The sequence below is a fragment of the Oryctolagus cuniculus genome, chromosome 10 (assembly GCF_051225735.1).
Source record: "Oryctolagus cuniculus isolate XC-2025 breed Fujian yellow rabbit chromosome 10, ASM5122573v1, whole genome shotgun sequence".
NCBI classification, from domain to species: domain Eukaryota; kingdom Metazoa; phylum Chordata; class Mammalia; order Lagomorpha; family Leporidae; genus Oryctolagus; species Oryctolagus cuniculus.
Genome location: NC_142876.1, coordinates 73,788,809 through 73,806,472, shown reverse-complemented (window position 1 = coordinate 73,806,472; position 17,664 = coordinate 73,788,809). Strand labels below are relative to the sequence as shown.

The 17,664-nt window shown below is 69.9% G+C and overlaps 7 non-coding genes across 7 annotated transcripts; all 7 read right to left on the bottom strand.

Moving 5' to 3' along the window:
• Positions 1-2,084: 2,084 nt before the first annotated feature.
• Positions 2,085-2,203, bottom strand: LOC149123909 (5S ribosomal RNA). Its single transcript, XR_016215576.1, has one exon. It is a non-coding gene; the product is annotated as a 5S ribosomal RNA (ribosomal RNA).
• Positions 2,204-4,519: 2,316 nt separating this feature from the next.
• LOC149123908 (5S ribosomal RNA) lies at positions 4,520-4,638 on the bottom strand. The gene has a single exon (XR_016215575.1). It is a non-coding gene; the product is annotated as a 5S ribosomal RNA (ribosomal RNA).
• Positions 4,639-6,474: 1,836 nt separating this feature from the next.
• On the bottom strand, positions 6,475-6,593 carry LOC149123907 (5S ribosomal RNA). Its single transcript, XR_016215574.1, has one exon. It is a non-coding gene; the product is annotated as a 5S ribosomal RNA (ribosomal RNA).
• Positions 6,594-8,919: 2,326 nt separating this feature from the next.
• Positions 8,920-9,038, bottom strand: LOC149123906 (5S ribosomal RNA). Its single transcript, XR_016215573.1, has one exon. It is a non-coding gene; the product is annotated as a 5S ribosomal RNA (ribosomal RNA).
• Positions 9,039-11,369: 2,331 nt separating this feature from the next.
• On the bottom strand, positions 11,370-11,488 carry LOC149123905 (5S ribosomal RNA). Its single transcript, XR_016215572.1, has one exon. It is a non-coding gene; the product is annotated as a 5S ribosomal RNA (ribosomal RNA).
• A 2,327-nt stretch (positions 11,489-13,815) lies between these two features.
• LOC149123904 (5S ribosomal RNA) lies at positions 13,816-13,934 on the bottom strand. Its single transcript, XR_016215571.1, has one exon. It is a non-coding gene; the product is annotated as a 5S ribosomal RNA (ribosomal RNA).
• A 2,333-nt stretch (positions 13,935-16,267) lies between these two features.
• On the bottom strand, positions 16,268-16,386 carry LOC149123903 (5S ribosomal RNA). The gene has a single exon (XR_016215196.1). It is a non-coding gene; the product is annotated as a 5S ribosomal RNA (ribosomal RNA).
• Positions 16,387-17,664: the final 1,278 nt, after the last annotated feature.

Below are 17,664 nucleotides of genomic sequence, written 5' to 3'. Positions count from 1 at the left end.
CCAGCCCTCCGCCTGCCCAGCCCAGGACCTGCAGCACCGGGCGCCCAGTCGGCACGCTGCCGCCAAGCCAAGGGGAGCCAACCTCCTCCGGCTGCCGCTGGCCACAGGGAACTCCTACTCTCTCTTTCTAGGCCGGATCCCCTGCCTGCCGCCATCGCCCAGCCACACGCCAGCCGTGCCCGGCAGCCTCCACGCCTGCCCAGGGCTGCGCCCCGCGGCTCGCGGGTCCCGGCACCAGGGGGTTCGGCGCCCCACACCACCGCGGCCCGGGCCTTCCCTCCTACCCGGCCGCCAGCAGCCCCCCCACCGCTGACGCACAGGTCGCCCGCCCTCCCCCGGCACGGCCGCCGCGCCTCCACACACTCCCACGCCGCGAGGACAGCTGAGGGCCTGGGGACCCTTGTCCCCGCTCGGTCACGGGGGCCCAAGTGGGGCAGCAGGTCGGGAAGGAGGGCGGCAGCGCACGGAATCACCCCCGCCGCACGCTCGCGTGGGCACTCACACACACACACACACACACACACACACACACGCCTACACAAGGGGCACACAGTCGCACACCCCGACACCCTTCGTGGCACAGAGGGATTTCCGTCCTCAGCGCCCGTTCCCTCACGGGAGGGTGGGGCGCTTCAGCGCGACCCGCACCCTCCAGCCCGGCAGCCAGTTCGAGACTGTCGCTCCCCCTCTTCATGGAGGAACGACACAGGACCCTGCGCTGTTCTTTCGTCTGCTCGGCCCTCCCCGGGTTTGCTGCTGGTTCTTCCCGGGTTGGCTACCGTCCCTTCCACCTCCGTGGAAGGGCGGTTCCCCCTGCCACATTCCCCACTTCCGCGGGGGAGCGGCACACCGCCGGCCGGCCGGCCGGCTCTCTCGGGGGCTGCACAGGTGTTCCCCTTAGATGTTCCTGGTGCATGTTGTCTCTCTCCTCCTTTATAGTCCTCTTCCGCCAATCCCAACTCGGCTGCCCACACGCCAAGTACGCTGCTCTCCTCCAATCAGGAGCAGGATCAGCTCCTGGAGGTCATCACTCAAGTTGGCAAGAGGCAGCTGCATAGAAGCTGTTTTCTCCTCTCCCAGCGCCATATTGTGGGAGAGCAGATGCATAGAATAAGTCTTAATTCCAGTAACTCAGTCCAATCCGAGTTGCTCCCCACAGAGACCACAGGCTGTGTGCTGCCTGCCTGCCACGGACCCTCTGTCCCGGGGAGGTCCTGTGGGCACGCAGCCTGTGGCCGCGGGTCTCTGCCTGGCCTGCCAAAAGGGTGCCCCGTTTGGATGCTGTGTGAGTCAGGGCTGATGGGGGAGAGGGGGACAGAGAGAGGAGAGAGAGACAGAGAGAGAGAGAGAAAGAGAGAGAGACGTGTAGGTGTTGGTGTAAGTCAGAGACAGAGGGAGAGGGTGCCTGTATTGCCTGCGAGGCTTGGTGTGGGGTCCCTCCTTTGCGCTCTGGAGGGCTTCCGCGGCTGTGGCGCGTGGCCGCCGCACGGCCAGGTGGCGCAGAGGGCCCGCGGGTTGGGCTGCGCGAGGCACCGGGCCCTGAGTGGTGGGCAACTGCGCCCTGGCGTCGTCTTCGGGCGGTGGTCGTGGTCGTGGTCACAGTCATTGGGCTCCCTGGGAGACAGGAGCCCGGGAGGGGCGGTGGGAGTGCAGGTGCCGGGAGCTGCTGGTGCGGCGGGCTGCGGGGTTGGGGCGGCCGGCAGGGGAGCGCCCTGGCGGGCGGTGAGTCGCTGGTTTGGGGTTGGAGGGGGCGCGCTGGGATGGCGCGGGGCGTGGCCTGTGTCCCGGGGTGGGCCCCGGGGTTGGCAGTGGGGCTGCGGCAGCCGGGGACAGCTGGCCGGCCCGCCCGTGCCCGTGCCCGTGCCCAGGCCCAGGCCCAGGCCCAGGCCCAGGCCCGGGCCCAGGCCCAGGCCCAGGCCCGAGGCGCGGGCGGGCTGGGGCTGCCAGGTGGAGGGGTCGGGCTTCTGCCCCCTGCTGGAGCTGCGTTGGGGGTCGCAGGGGTCCCGGCGTGCGGGCTGGCGGATGGGGGCGTGGCTAGGCAGCCAGCCAAAGGCGAGCAAAAGGGGAGGGTGCCGCGGGGCAAAAGCCTACAGCCCCCGGTATTCCCAGGCGGTCTCCCATCCAAGTACTAACCAGGCCCGACCCTGCTTAGCTTCCGAGATCAGACGAGATCGGGCGCGTTCAGGGTGGTATGGCCGTAGACGCCAGAGGCCGCCTCCAGGCCCCTCTTGAGTGCGCGCCCGCACAGCCGCCGCCGCCGCCGCCGCCGCCTCCTCCTCCTCCTGCCCGCTCCCCGCTCTCACTCCCATTCCCATTCCCATTCCCACTCCCGCTCCCGCTCCCGCTGCCGCTTCTCCTCCGCCTCCTCCCTCTTTTCTCTTCTCTTCTCTTCTCCTCCTCCCCCCCCTCCTCAGCCGCCCTCCGCCTAGCCCTGCACCAGTGCCCGAACTCCAGCCCTCCGCCTGCCCAGCCCAGGACCTGCAGCACCGGGCGCCCAGTCGGCACGCTGCCGCCAAGCCAAGGGGAGCCAACCTCCTCCGGCTGCCGCTGGCCACAGGGAACTCCTACTCTCTCTTTCTAGGCCGGATCCCCTGCCTGCCGCCATCGCCCAGCCACACGCCAGCCGTGCCCGGCAGCCTCCACGCCTGCCCAGGGCTGCGCCCCGCGGCTCGCGGGTCCCGGCACCAGGGGGTTCGGCGCCCCACACCACCGCGGCCCGGGCCTTCCCTCCTACCCGGCCGCCAGCAGCCCCCCCACCGCTGACGCACAGGTCGCCCGCCCTCCCCCGGCACGGCCGCCGCGCCTCCACACACTCCCACGCCGCGAGGACAGCTGAGGGCCTGGGGACCCTTGTCCCCGCTCGGTCACGGGGGCCCAAGTGGGGCAGCAGGTCGGGAAGGAGGGCGGCAGCGCACGGAATCACCCCTGCCGCACGCTCGCGTGGGCACTCACACACACACACACACACACACACACACACGCCTACACAAGGGGCACACAGTCGCACACCCCGACACCCTTCGTGGCACAGAGGGATTTCCGTCCTCAGCGCCCGTTCCCTCACGGGAGGGTGGGGCGCTTCAGCGCGACCCGCACCCTCCAGCCCGGCAGCCAGTTCGAGACTGTCGCTCCCCCTCTTCATGGAGGAACGACACAGGACCCTGCGCTGTTCTTTCGTCTGCTCGGCCCTCCCCGGGTTTGCTGCTGGTTCTTCCCGGGTTGGCTACCGTCCCTTCCACCTCCGTGGAAGGGCGGTTCCCCCTGCCACATTCCCCACTTCCGCGGGGGAGCGGCACACCGCCGGCCGGCCGGCCGGCTCTCTCGGGGGCTGCACAGGTGTTCCCCTTAGATGTTCCTGGTGCATGTTGTCTCTCTCCTCCTTTATAGTCCTCTTCCGCCAATCCCAACTCGGCTGCCCACACGCCAAGTACGCTGCTCTCCTCCAATCAGGAGCAGGATCAGCTCCTGGAGGTCATCACTCAAGTTGGCAAGAGGCAGCTGCATAGAAGCTGTTTTCTCCTCTCCCAGCGCCATATTGTGGGAGAGCAGATGCATAGAATAAGTCTTAATTCCAGTAACTCAGTCCAATCCGAGTTGCTCCCCACAGAGACCACAGGCTGTGTGCTGCCTGCCTGCCACGGACCCTCTGTCCCGGGGAGGTCCTGTGGGCACGCAGCCTGTGGCCGCGGGTCTCTGCCTGGCCTGCCAAAAGGGTGCCCCGTTTGGATGCTGTGTGAGTCAGGGCTGATGGGGGAGAGGGGGACAGAGAGAGGAGAGAGAGACAGAGAGAGAGAGAGAAAGAGAGAGAGACGTGTAGGTGTTGGTGTAAGTCAGAGACAGAGGGAGAGGGTGCCTGTATTGCCTGCGAGGCTTGGTGTGGGGTCCCTCCTTTGCGCTCTGGAGGGCTTCCGCGGCTGTGGCGCGTGGCCGCCGCACGGCCAGGTGGCGCAGAGGGCCCGCGGGTTGGGCTGCGCGAGGCACCGGGCCCTGAGTGGTGGGCAACCGCGCCCTGGCGTCGTCTTCGGGCGGTGGTCGTGGTCGTGGTCGTGGTCACAGTCATTGGGCTCCCTGGGAGACAGGAGCCCGGGAGGGGCGGTGGGAGTGCAGGTGCCGGGAGCTGCTGGTGCGGCGGGCTGCGGGGTTGGGGCGGCCGGCAGGGGAGCGCCCTGGCGGGCGGTGAGTCGCTGGTTTGGGGTTGGAGGGGGCGCGCTGGATGGCGCGGGGCGTGGCCTGTGTCCCGGGGTGGGCCCCGGGGTTGGCGGTGGGGCTGCGGCAGCCGGGGACAGCTGGCCGGCCCGCCCGTGCCCGTGCCCGTGCCCGTGCCCGTGCCCAGGCCCAGGCCCAGGCCCAGGCCCGAGGCGCGGGCGGGCTGGGGCTGCCAGGTGGAGGGGTCGGGCTTCTGCCCCCTGCTGGAGCTGCGTTGGGGGTCGCAGGGGTCCCGGCGTGCGGGCTGGCGGATGGGGGCGTGGCTAGGCAGCCAGCCAAAGGCGAGCAAAAGGGGAGGGTGCCGCGGGGCAAAAGCCTACAGCCCCCGGTATTCCCAGGCGGTCTCCCATCCAAGTACTAACCAGGCCCGACCCTGCTTAGCTTCCGAGATCAGACGAGATCGGGCGCGTTCAGGGTGGTATGGCCGTAGACGCCAGAGGCCGCCTCCAGGCCCCTCTTGAGTGCGCGCCCGCACAGCCGCCGCCGCCGCCGCCGCCGCCGCCGCCTCCTCCTCCTGCCCGCTCCCCGCTCTCACTCCCATTCCCATTCCCATTCCCACTCCCGCTCCCGCTCCCGCTGCCGCTTCTCCTCCGCCTCCTCCCTCTTTTCTCTTCTCTTCTCTTCACCTCCACCCCCCCCTCCTCAGCCGCCCTCCGCCTAGCCCTGCACCAGTGCCCGAACTCCAGCCCTCCGCCTGCCCAGCCCAGGACCTGCAGTGCAGCACCGGGCGCCCAGTCGGCACGCTGCCGCCAAGCCAAGGGGAGCCAACCTCCTCCGGCTGCCGCTGGCCACAGGGAACTCCTACTCTCTCTTTCTAGGCCGGATCCCCTGCCTGCCGCCATCGCCCAGCCACACGCCAGCCGTGCCCGGCAGCCTCCACGCCTGCCCAGGGCTGCGCCCCGCGGCTCGCGGGTCCCGGCACCAGGGGGTTCGGCGCCCCACACCACCGCGGCCCGGGCCTTCCCTCCTACCCGGCCGCCAGCAGCCCCCCCACCGCTGACGCACAGGTCGCCCGCCCTCCCCCGGCACGGCCGCCGCGCCTCCACACACTCCCACGCCGCGAGGACAGCTGAGGGCCTGGGGACCCTTGTCCCCGCTCGGTCACGGGGGCCCAAGTGGGGCAGCAGGTCGGGAAGGAGGGCGGCAGCGCACGGAATCACCCCCGCCGCACGCTCGCGTGGGCACTCACACACACACACACACACACACACACGCCTACACAAGGGGCACACAGTCGCACACCCCGACACCCTTCGTGGCACAGAGGGATTTCCGTCCTCAGCGCCCGTTCCCTCACGGGAGGGTGGGGCGCTTCAGCGCGACCCGCACCCTCCAGCCCGGCAGCCAGTTCGAGACCACAGGCTGTGTGCTGCCTGCCTGCCACGGACCCTCTGTCCCGGGGAGGTCCTGTGGGCACGCAGCCTGTGGCCGCGGGTCTCTGCCTGGCCTGCCAAAAGGGTGCCCCGTTTGGATGCTGTGTGAGTCAGGGCTGATGGGGGAGAGGGGGACAGAGAGAGGAGAGAGAGACAGAGAGAGAGAGAGAAAGAGAGAGAGACGTGTAGGTGTTGGTGTAAGTCAGAGACAGAGGGAGAGGGTGCCTGTATTGCCTGCGAGGCTTGGTGTGGGGTCCCTCCTTTGCGCTCTGGAGGGCTTCCGCGGCTGTGGCGCGTGGCCGCCGCACGGCCAGGTGGCGCAGAGGGCCCGCGGGTTGGGCTGCGCGAGGCACCGGGCCCTGAGTGGTGGGCAACCGCGCCCTGGCGTCGTCTTCGGGCGGTGGTCGTGGTCGTGGTCGTGGTCACAGTCATTGGGCTCCCTGGGAGACAGGAGCCCGGGAGGGGCGGTGGGAGTGCAGGTGCCGGGAGCTGCTGGTGCGGCGGGCTGCGGGGTTGGGGCGGCCGGCAGGGGAGCGCCCTGGCGGGCGGTGAGTCGCTGGTTTGGGGTTGGAGGGGGCGCGCTGGATGGCGCGGGGCGTGGCCTGTGTCCCGGGGTGGGCCCCGGGGTTGGCGGTGGGGCTGCGGCAGCCGGGGACAGCTGGCCGGCCCGCCCGTGCCCGTGCCCGTGCCCGTGCCCGTGCCCGTGCCCAGGCCCAGGCCCAGGCCCAGGCCCAGGCCCGAGGCGCGGGCGGGCTGGGGCTGCCAGGTGGAGGGGTCGGGCTTCTGCCCCCTGCTGGAGCTGCGTTGGGGGTCGCAGGGGTCCCGGCTGGCGGATGGGGGCGTGGCTAGGCAGCCAGCCAAAGGCGAGCAAAAGGGGAGGGTGCCGCGGGGCAAAAGCCTACAGCCCCCGGTATTCCCAGGCGGTCTCCCATCCAAGTACTAACCAGGCCCGACCCTGCTTAGCTTCCGAGATCAGACGAGATCGGGCGCGTTCAGGGTGGTATGGCCGTAGACGCCAGAGGCCGCCTCCAGGCCCCTCTTGAGTGCGCGCCCGCACAGCCGCCGCCGCCGCCGCCGCCGCCTCCTCCTCCTCCTGCCCGCTCCCCGCTCTCACTCCCATTCCCATTCCCATTCCCACTCCCGCTCCCGCTCCCGCTGCCGCTTCTCCTCCGCCTCCTCCCTCTTTTCTCTTCTCTTCTCTTCTCCTCCTCCCCCCCCTCCTCAGCCGCCCTCCGCCTAGCCCTGCACCAGTGCCCGAACTCCAGCCCTCCGCCTGCCCAGCCCAGGACCTGCAGCACCGGGCGCCCAGTCGGCACGCTGCCGCCAAGCCAAGGGGAGCCAACCTCCTCCGGCTGCCGCTGGCCACAGGGAACTCCTACTCTCTCTTTCTAGGCCGGATCCCCTGCCTGCCGCCATCGCCCAGCCACACGCCAGCCGTGCCCGGCAGCCTCCACGCCTGCCCAGGGCTGCGCCCCGCGGCTCGCGGGTCCCGGCACCAGGGGGTTCGGCGCCCCACACCACCGCGGCCCGGGCCTTCCCTCCTACCCGGCCGCCAGCAGCCCCCCCACCGCTGACGCACAGGTCGCCCGCCCTCCCCCGGCACGGCCGCCGCGCCTCCACACACTCCCACGCCGCGAGGACAGCTGAGGGCCTGGGGACCCTTGTCCCCGCTCGGTCACGGGGGCTCAAGTGGGGCAGCAGGTCGGGAAGGAGGGCGGCAGCGCACGGAATCACCCCCGCCGCACGCTCGCGTGGGCACTCACACACACACACACACACACACACACACACACACGCCTACACAAGGGGCACACAGTCGCACACCCCGACACCCTTCGTGGCACAGAGGGATTTCCGTCCTCAGCGCCCGTTCCCTCACGGGAGGGTGGGGCGCTTCAGCGCGACCCGCACCCTCCAGCCCGGCAGCCAGTTCGAGACTGTCGCTCCCCCTCTTCATGGAGGAACGACACAGGACCCTGCGCTGTTCTTTCGTCTGCTCGGCCCTCCCCGGGTTTGCTGCTGGTTCTTCCCGGGTTGGCTACCGTCCCTTCCACCTCCGTGGAAGGGCGGTTCCCCCTGCCACATTCCCCACTTCCGCGGGGGAGCGGCACACCGCCGGCCGGCCGGCCGGCTCTCTCGGGGGCTGCACAGGTGTTCCCCTTAGATGTTCCTGGTGCATGTTGTCTCTCTCCTCCTTTATAGTCCTCTTCCGCCAATCCCAACTCGGCTGCCCACACGCCAAGTACGCTGCTCTCCTCCAATCAGGAGCAGGATCAGCTCCTGGAGGTCATCACTCAAGTTGGCAAGAGGCAGCTGCATAGAAGCTGTTTTCTCCTCTCCCAGCGCCATATTGTGGGAGAGCAGATGCATAGAATAAGTCTTAATTCCAGTAACTCAGTCCAATCCGAGTTGCTCCCCACAGAGACCACAGGCTGTGTGCTGCCTGCCTGCCACGGACCCTCTGTCCCGGGGAGGTCCTGTGGGCACGCAGCCTGTGGCCGCGGGTCTCTGCCTGGCCTGCCAAAAGGGTGCCCCGTTTGGATGCTGTGTGAGTCAGGGCTGATGGGGGAGAGGGGGACAGAGAGAGGAGAGAGAGACAGAGAGAGAGAGAGAAAGAGAGAGAGACGTGTAGGTGTTGGTGTAAGTCAGAGACAGAGGGAGAGGGTGCCTGTATTGCCTGCGAGGCTTGGTGTGGGGTCCCTCCTTTGCGCTCTGGAGGGCTTCCGCGGCTGTGGCGCGTGGCCGCCGCACGGCCAGGTGGCGCAGAGGGCCCGCGGGTTGGGCTGCGCGAGGCACCGGGCCCTGAGTGGTGGGCAACCGCGCCCTGGCGTCGTCTTCGGGCGGTGGTCGTGGTCGTGGTCGTGGTCACAGTCATTGGGCTCCCTGGGAGACAGGAGCCCGGGAGGGGCGGTGGGAGTGCAGGTGCCGGGAGCTGCTGGTGCGGCGGGCTGCGGGGTTGGGGCGGCCGGCAGGGGAGCGCCCTGGCGGGCGGTGAGTCGCTGGTTTGGGGTTGGAGGGGGCGCGCTGGATGGCGCGGGGCGTGGCCTGTGTCCCGGGGTGGGCCCCGGGGTTGGCGGTGGGGCTGCGGCAGCCGGGGACAGCTGGCCGGCCCGCCCGTGCCCGTGCCCGTGCCCGTGCCCGTGCCCGTGCCCAGGCCCAGGCCCAGGCCCAGGCCCGAGGCGCGGGCGGGCTGGGGCTGCCAGGTGGAGGGGTCGGGCTTCTGCCCCCTGCTGGAGCTGCGTTGGGGGTCGCAGGGGTCCCGGCGTGCGGGCTGGCGGATGGGGGCGTGGCTAGGCAGCCAGCCAAAGGCGAGCAAAAGGGGAGGGTGCCGCGGGGCAAAAGCCTACAGCCCCCGGTATTCCCAGGCGGTCTCCCATCCAAGTACTAACCAGGCCCGACCCTGCTTAGCTTCCGAGATCAGACGAGATCGGGCGCGTTCAGGGTGGTATGGCCGTAGACGCCAGAGGCCGCCTCCAGGCCCCTCTTGAGTGCGCGCCCGCACAGCCGCCGCCGCCGCCGCCGCCGCCGCCGCCTCCTCTTCCTGCCCGCTCCCCGCTCTCACTCCCATTCCCATTCCCATTCCCACTCCCGCTCCCGCTCCCGCTGCCGCTTCTCCTCCGCCTCCTCCCTCTTTTCTCTTCTCTTCTCTTCTCCTCCTCCCCCCCCCTCCTCCTCAGCCGCCCTCCGCCTAGCCCTGCACCAGTGCCCGAACTCCAGCCCTCCGCCTGCCCAGCCCAGGACCTGCAGCACCGGGCGCCCAGTCGGCACGCTGCCGCCAAGCCAAGGGGAGCCAACCTCCTCCGGCTGCCGCTGGCCACAGGGAACTCCTACTCTCTCTTTCTAGGCCGGATCCCCTGCCTGCCGCCATCGCCCAGCCACACGCCAGCCGTGCCCGGCAGCCTCCACGCCTGCCCAGGGCTGCGCCCCGCGGCTCGCGGGTCCCGGCACCAGGGGGTTCGGCGCCCCACACCACCGCGGCCCGGGCCTTCCCTCCTACCCGGCCGCCAGCAGCCCCCCCACCGCTGACGCACAGGTCGCCCGCCCTCCCCCGGCACGGCCGCCGCGCCTCCACACACTCCCACGCCGCGAGGACAGCTGAGGGCCTGGGGACCCTTGTCCCCGCTCGGTCACGGGGGCCCAAGTGGGGCAGCAGGTCGGGAAGGAGGGCGGCAGCGCACGGAATCACCCCCGCCGCACGCTCGCGTGGGCACTCACACACACACACACACACACACACACGCCTACACAAGGGGCACACAGTCGCACACCCCGACACCCTTCGTGGCACAGAGGGATTTCCGTCCTCAGCGCCCGTTCCCTCACGGGAGGGTGGGGCGCTTCAGCGCGACCCGCACCCTCCAGCCCGGCAGCCAGTTCGAGACTGTCGCTCCCCCTCTTCATGGAGGAACGACACAGGACCCTGCGCTGTTCTTTCGTCTGCTCGGCCCTCCCCGGGTTTGCTGCTGGTTCTTCCCGGGTTGGCTACCGTCCCTTCCACCTCCGTGGAAGGGCGGTTCCCCCTGCCACATTCCCCACTTCCGCGGGGGAGCGGCACACCGCCGGCCGGCCGGCCGGCTCTCTCGGGGGCTGCACAGGTGTTCCCCTTAGATGTTCCTGGTGCATGTTGTCTCTCTCCTCCTTTATAGTCCTCTTCCGCCAATCCCAACTCGGCTGCCCACACGCCAAGTACGCTGCTCTCCTCCAATCAGGAGCAGGATCAGCTCCTGGAGGTCATCACTCAAGTTGGCAAGAGGCAGCTGCATAGAAGCTGTTTTCTCCTCTCCCAGCGCCATATTGTGGGAGAGCAGATGCATAGAATAAGTCTTAATTCCAGTAACTCAGTCCAATCCGAGTTGCTCCCCACAGAGACCACAGGCTGTGTGCTGCCTGCCTGCCACGGACCCTCTGTCCCGGGGAGGTCCTGTGGGCACGCAGCCTGTGGCCGCGGGTCTCTGCCTGGCCTGCCAAAAGGGTGCCCCGTTTGGATGCTGTGTGAGTCAGGGCTGATGGGGGAGAGGGGGACAGAGAGAGGAGAGAGAGACAGAGAGAGAGAGAGAAAGAGAGAGAGACGTGTAGGTGTTGGTGTAAGTCAGAGACAGAGGGAGAGGGTGCCTGTATTGCCTGCGAGGCTTGGTGTGGGGTCCCTCCTTTGCGCTCTGGAGGGCTTCCGCGGCTGTGGCGCGTGGCCGCCGCACGGCCAGGTGGCGCAGAGGGCCCGCGGGTTGGGCTGCGCGAGGCACCGGGCCCTGAGTGGTGGGCAACCGCGCCCTGGCGTCGTCTTCGGGCGGTGGTCGTGGTCGTGGTCGTGGTCACAGTCATTGGGCTCCCTGGGAGACAGGAGCCCGGGAGGGGCGGTGGGAGTGCAGGTGCCGGGAGCTGCTGGTGCGGCGGGCTGCGGGGTTGGGGCGGCCGGCAGGGGAGCGCCCTGGCGGGCGGTGAGTCGCTGGTTTGGGGTTGGAGGGGGCGCGCTGGATGGCGCGGGGCGTGGCCTGTGTCCCGGGGTGGGCCCCGGGGTTGGCGGTGGGGCTGCGGCAGCCGGGGACAGCTGGCCGGCCCGCCCGTGCCCGTGCCCGTGCCCGTGCCCGTGCCCGTGCCCGTGCCCAGGCCCAGGCCCAGGCCCAGGCCCGAGGCGCGGGCGGGCTGGGGCTGCCAGGTGGAGGGGTCGGGCTTCTGCCCCCTGCTGGAGCTGCGTTGGGGGTCGCAGGGGTCCCGGCGTGCGGGCTGGCGGATGGGGGCGTGGCTAGGCAGCCAGCCAAAGGCGAGCAAAAGGGGAGGGTGCCGCGGGGCAAAAGCCTACAGCCCCCGGTATTCCCAGGCGGTCTCCCATCCAAGTACTAACCAGGCCCGACCCTGCTTAGCTTCCGAGATCAGACGAGATCGGGCGCGTTCAGGGTGGTATGGCCGTAGACGCCAGAGGCCGCCTCCAGGCCCCTCTTGAGTGCGCGCCCGCACAGCCGCCGCCGCCGCCGCCGCCGCCGCCGCCTCCTCTTCCTGCCCGCTCCCCGCTCTCACTCCCATTCCCATTCCCATTCCCACTCCCGCTCCCGCTCCCACTGCCGCTTCTCCTCCGCCTCCTCCCTCTTTTCTCTTCTCTTCTCTTCTCCTCCTCCCCCCCCCTCCTCCTCAGCCGCCCTCCGCCTAGCCCTGCACCAGTGCCCGAACTCCAGCCCTCCGCCTGCCCAGCCCAGGACCTGCAGCACCGGGCGCCCAGTCGGCACGCTGCCGCCAAGCCAAGGGGAGCCAACCTCCTCCGGCTGCCGCTGGCCACAGGGAACTCCTACTCTCTCTTTCTAGGCCGGATCCCCTGCCTGCCGCCATCGCCCAGCCACACGCCAGCCGTGCCCGGCAGCCTCCACGCCTGCCCAGGGCTGCGCCCCGCGGCTCGCGGGTCCCGGCACCAGGGGGTTCGGCGCCCCACACCACCGCGGCCCGGGCCTTCCCTCCTACCCGGCCGCCAGCAGCCCCCCCACCGCTGACGCACAGGTCGCCCGCCCTCCCCCGGCACGGCCGCCGCGCCTCCACACACTCCCACGCCGCGAGGACAGCTGAGGGCCTGGGGACCCTTGTCCCCGCTCGGTCACGGGGGCCCAAGTGGGGCAGCAGGTCGGGAAGGAGGGCGGCAGCGCACGGAATCACCCCCGCCGCACGCTCGCGTGGGCACTCACACACACACACACACACACACACACACGCCTACACAAGGGGCACACAGTCGCACACCCCGACACCCTTCGTGGCACAGAGGGATTTCCGTCCTCAGCGCCCGTTCCCTCACGGGAGGGTGGGGCGCTTCAGCGCGACCCGCACCCTCCAGCCCGGCAGCCAGTTCGAGACTGTCGCTCCCCCTCTTCATGGAGGAACGACACAGGACCCTGCGCTGTTCTTTCGTCTGCTCGGCCCTCCCCGGGTTTGCTGCTGGTTCTTCCCGGGTTGGCTACCGTCCCTTCCACCTCCGTGGAAGGGCGGTTCCCCCTGCCACATTCCCCACTTCCGCGGGGGAGCGGCACACCGCCGGCCGGCCGGCCGGCTCTCTCGGGGGCTGCACAGGTGTTCCCCTTAGATGTTCCTGGTGCATGTTGTCTCTCTCCTCCTTTATAGTCCTCTTCCGCCAATCCCAACTCGGCTGCCCACACGCCAAGTACGCTGCTCTCCTCCAATCAGGAGCAGGATCAGCTCCTGGAGGTCATCACTCAAGTTGGCAAGAGGCAGCTGCATAGAAGCTGTTTTCTCCTCTCCCAGCGCCATATTGTGGGAGAGCAGATGCATAGAATAAGTCTTAATTCCAGTAACTCAGTCCAATCCGAGTTGCTCCCCACAGAGACCACAGGCTGTGTGCTGCCTGCCTGCCACGGACCCTCTGTCCCGGGGAGGTCCTGTGGGCACGCAGCCTGTGGCCGCGGGTCTCTGCCTGGCCTGCCAAAAGGGTGCCCCGTTTGGATGCTGTGTGAGTCAGGGCTGATGGGGGAGAGGGGGACAGAGAGAGGAGAGAGAGACAGAGAGAGAGAGAGAAAGAGAGAGAGACGTGTAGGTGTTGGTGTAAGTCAGAGACAGAGGGAGAGGGTGCCTGTATTGCCTGCGAGGCTTGGTGTGGGGTCCCTCCTTTGCGCTCTGGAGGGCTTCCGCGGCTGTGGCGCGTGGCCGCCGCACGGCCAGGTGGCGCAGAGGGCCCGCGGGTTGGGCTGCGCGAGGCACCGGGCCCTGAGTGGTGGGCAACCGCGCCCTGGCGTCGTCTTCGGGCGGTGGTCGTGGTCGTGGTCGTGGTCACAGTCATTGGGCTCCCTGGGAGACAGGAGCCCGGGAGGGGCGGTGGGAGTGCAGGTGCCGGGAGCTGCTGGTGCGGCGGGCTGCGGGGTTGGGGCGGCCGGCAGGGGAGCGCCCTGGCGGGCGGTGAGTCGCTGGTTTGGGGTTGGAGGGGGCGCGCTGGATGGCGCGGGGCGTGGCCTGTGTCCCGGGGTGGGCCCCGGGGTTGGCGGTGGGGCTGCGGCAGCCGGGGACAGCTGGCCGGCCCGCCCGTGCCCGTGCCCGTGCCCGTGCCCGTGCCCGTGCCCAGGCCCAGGCCCAGGCCCAGGCCCGAGGCGCGGGCGGGCTGGGGCTGCCAGGTGGAGGGGTCGGGCTTCTGCCCCCTGCTGGAGCTGCGTTGGGGGTCGCAGGGGTCCCGGCGTGCGGGCTGGCGGATGGGGGCGTGGCTAGGCAGCCAGCCAAAGGCGAGCAAAAGGGGAGGGTGCCGCGGGGCAAAAGCCTACAGCCCCCGGTATTCCCAGGCGGTCTCCCATCCAAGTACTAACCAGGCCCGACCCTGCTTAGCTTCCGAGATCAGACGAGATCGGGCGCGTTCAGGGTGGTATGGCCGTAGACGCCAGAGGCTGCCTCCAGGCCCCTCTTGAGTGCGCGCCCGCACAGCCGCCGCTTCCGCCGCCGCCGCCGCCTCCTCCTCCTCCTCCTGCCCGCTCCCCGCTCTCACTCCCATTCCCATTCCCATTCCCATTCCCGCTCCCGCTCCCGCTCCCGCTGCCGCTTCTCCTCCGCCTCCTCCCTCTTTTCTCTTCTCTTCTCTTCTCCTCCTCCTCCCCCCCCCCTCAGCCGCACTCCGCCTAGCCCTGCACCAGTGCCCGAACTCCAGCCCTCCGCCTGCCCAGCCCAGGACCTGCAGTGCAGCACCGGGCGCCCAGTCGGCACGCTGCCGCCAAGCCAAGGGGAGCCAACCTCCTCCGGCTGCCGCTGGCCACAGGGAACTCCTACTCTCTCTTTCTAGGCCGGATCCCCTGCCTGCCGCCATCGCCCAGCCACACGCCAGCCGTGCCCGGCAGCCTCCACGCCTGCCCAGGGCTGCGCCCCGCGGCTCGCGGGTCCCGGCACCAGGGGGTTCGGCGCCCCACACCACCGCGGCCCGGGCCTTCCCTCCTACCCGGCCGCCAGCAGCCCCCCCACCGCTGACGCACAGGTCGCCCGCCCTCCCCCGGCACGGCCGCCGCGCCTCCACACACTCCCACGCCGCGAGGACAGCTGAGGGCCTGGGGACCCTTGTCCCCGCTCGGTCACGGGGGCCCAAGTGGGGCAGCAGGTCGGGAAGGAGGGCGGCAGCGCACGGAATCACCCCCGCCGCACGCTCGCGTGGGCACTCACACACACACACACACACACACACACACACGCCTACACAAGGGGCACACAGTCGCACACCCCGACACCCTTCGTGGCACAGAGGGATTTCCGTCCTCAGCGCCCGTTCCCTCACGGGAGGGTGGGGCGCTTCAGCGCGACCCGCACCCTCCAGCCCGGCAGCCAGTTCGAGACTGTCGCTCCCCCTCTTCATGGAGGAACGACACAGGACCCTGCGCTGTTCTTTCGTCTGCTCGGCCCTCCCCGGGTTTGCTGCTGGTTCTTCCCGGGTTGGCTACCGTCCCTTCCACCTCCGTGGAAGGGCGGTTCCCCCTGCCACATTCCCCACTTCCGCGGGGGAGCGGCACACCGCCGGCCGGCCGGCTCTCTCGGGGGCTGCACAGGTGTTCCCCTTAGATGTTCCTGGTGCATGTTGTCTCTCTCCTCCTTTATAGTCCTCTTCCGCCAATCCCAACTCGGCTGCCCACACGCCAAGTACGCTGCTCTCCTCCAATCAGGAGCAGGATCAGCTCCTGGAGGTCATCACTCAAGTTGGCAAGAGGCAGCTGCATAGAAGCTGTTTTCTCCTCTCCCAGCGCCATATTGTGGGAGAGCAGATGCATAGAATAAGTCTTAATTCCAGTAACTCAGTCCAATCCGAGTTGCTCCCCACAGAGACCACAGGCTGTGTGCTGCCTGCCTGCCACGGACCCTCTGTCCCGGGGAGGTCCTGTGGGCACGCAGCCTGTGGCCGCGGGTCTCTGCCTGGCCTGCCAAAAGGGTGCCCCGTTTGGATGCTGTGTGAGTCAGGGCTGATGGGGGAGAGGGGGACAGAGAGAGGAGAGAGAGACAGAGAGAGAGAAAGAGAGAGAGACGTGTAGGTGTTGGTGTAAGTCAGAGACAGAGGGAGAGGGTGCCTGTATTGCCTGCGAGGCTTGGTGTGGGGTCCCTCCTTTGCGCTCTGGAGGGCTTCCGCGGCTGTGGCGCGTGGCCGCCGCACGGCCAGGTGGCGCAGAGGGCCCGCGGGTTGGGCTGCGCGAGGCACCGGGCCCTGAGTGGTGGGCAACCGCGCCCTGGCGTCGTCTTCGGGCGGTGGTCGTGGTCGTGGTCGTGGTCACAGTCATTGGGCTCCCTGGGAGACAGGAGCCCGGGAGGGGCGGTGGGAGTGCAGGTGCCGGGAGCTGCTGGTGCGGCGGGCTGCGGGGTTGGGGCGGCCGGCAGGGGAGCGCCCTGGCGGGCGGTGAGTCGCTGGTTTGGGGTTGGAGGGGGCGCGCTGGATGGCGCGGGGCGTGGCCTGTGTCCCGGGGTGGGCCCCGGGGTTGGCGGTGGGGCTGCGGCAGCCGGGGACAGCTGGCCGGCCCGCCCGTGCCCGTGCCCGTGCCCGTGCCCGTGCCCGTGCCCAGGCCCAGGCCCAGGCCCAGGCCCGAGGCGCGGGCGGGCTGGGGCTGCCAGGTGGAGGGGTCGGGCTTCTGCCCCCTGCTGGAGCTGCGTTGGGGGTCGCAGGGGTCCCGGCGTGCGGGCTGGCGGATGGGGGCGTGGCTAGGCAGCCAGCCAAAGGCGAGCAAAAGGGGAGGGTGCCGCGGGGCAAAAGCCTACAGCACCCGGTATTCCCAGGCGGTCTCCCATCCAAGTACTAACCAGGCCCGACCCTGCTTAGCTTCCGAGATCAGACGAGATCGGGCGCGTTCAGGGTGGTATGGCCGTAGACGCCAGAGGCCGCCTCCAGGCCCCTCTTGAGTGCGCGCCCGCACAGCCGCCGCCGCCGCCGCCGCCGCCGCCTCCTCCTCCTGCCCGCTCCCCGCTCTCACTCCCATTCCCATTCCCATTCCCACTCCCGCTCCCGCTCCCGCTGCCGCTTCTCCTCCGCCTCCTCCCTCTTTTCTCTTCTCTTCTCTTCTCCTCCTCCCCCCCCTCCTCAGCCGCCCTCCGCCTAGCCCTGCACCAGTGCCCGAACTCCAGCCCTCCGCCTGCCCAGCCCAGGACCTGCAGCACCGGGCGCCCAGTCGGCACGCTGCCGCCAAGCCAAGGGGAGCCAACCTCCTCCGGCTGCCGCTGGCCACAGGGAACTCCTACTCTCTCTTTCTAGGCCGGATCCCCTGCCTGCCGCCATCGCCCAGCCACACGCCAGCCGTGCCCGGCAGCCTCCACGCCTGCCCAGGGCTGCGCCCCGCGGCTCGCGGGTCCCGGCACCAGGGGGTTCGGCGCCCCACACCACCGCGGCCCGGGCCTTCCCTCCTACCCGGCCGCCAGCAGCCCCCCCACCGCTGACGCACAGGTCGCCCGCCCTCCCCCGGCACGGCCGCCGCGCCTCCACACACTCCCACGCCGCGAGGACAGCTGAGGGCCTGGGGACCCTTGTCCCCGCTCGGTCACGGGGGCCCAAGTGGGGCAGCAGGTCGGGAAGGAGGGCGGCAGCGCACGGAATCACCCCCGCCGCACGCTCGCGTGGGCACTCACACACACACACACACACACACACACACACACGCCTACACAAGGGGCACACAGTCGCACACCCCGACACCCTTCGTGGCACAGAGGGATTTCCGTCCTCAGCGCCCGTTCCCTCACGGGAGGGTGGGGCGCTTCAGCGCGACCCGCACCCTCCAGCCCGGCAGCCAGTTCGAGACTGTCGCTCCCCCTCTTCATGGAGGAACGACACAGGACCCTGCGCTGTTCTTTCGTCTGCTCGGCCCTCCCCGGGTTTGCTGCTGGTTCTTCCCGGGTTGGCTACCGTCCCTTCCACCTCCGTGGAAGGGCGGTTCCCCCTGCCACATTCCCCACTTCCGCGGGGGAGCGGCACACCGCCGGCCGGCCGGCCGGCTCTCTCGGGGGCTGCACAGGTGTTCCCCTTAGATGTTCCTGGTGCATGTTGTCTCTCTCCTCCTTTATAGTCCTCTTCCGCCAATCCCAACTCGGCTGCCCACACGCCAAGTACGCTGCTCTCCTCCAATCAGGAGCAGGATCAGCTCCTGGAGGTCATCAC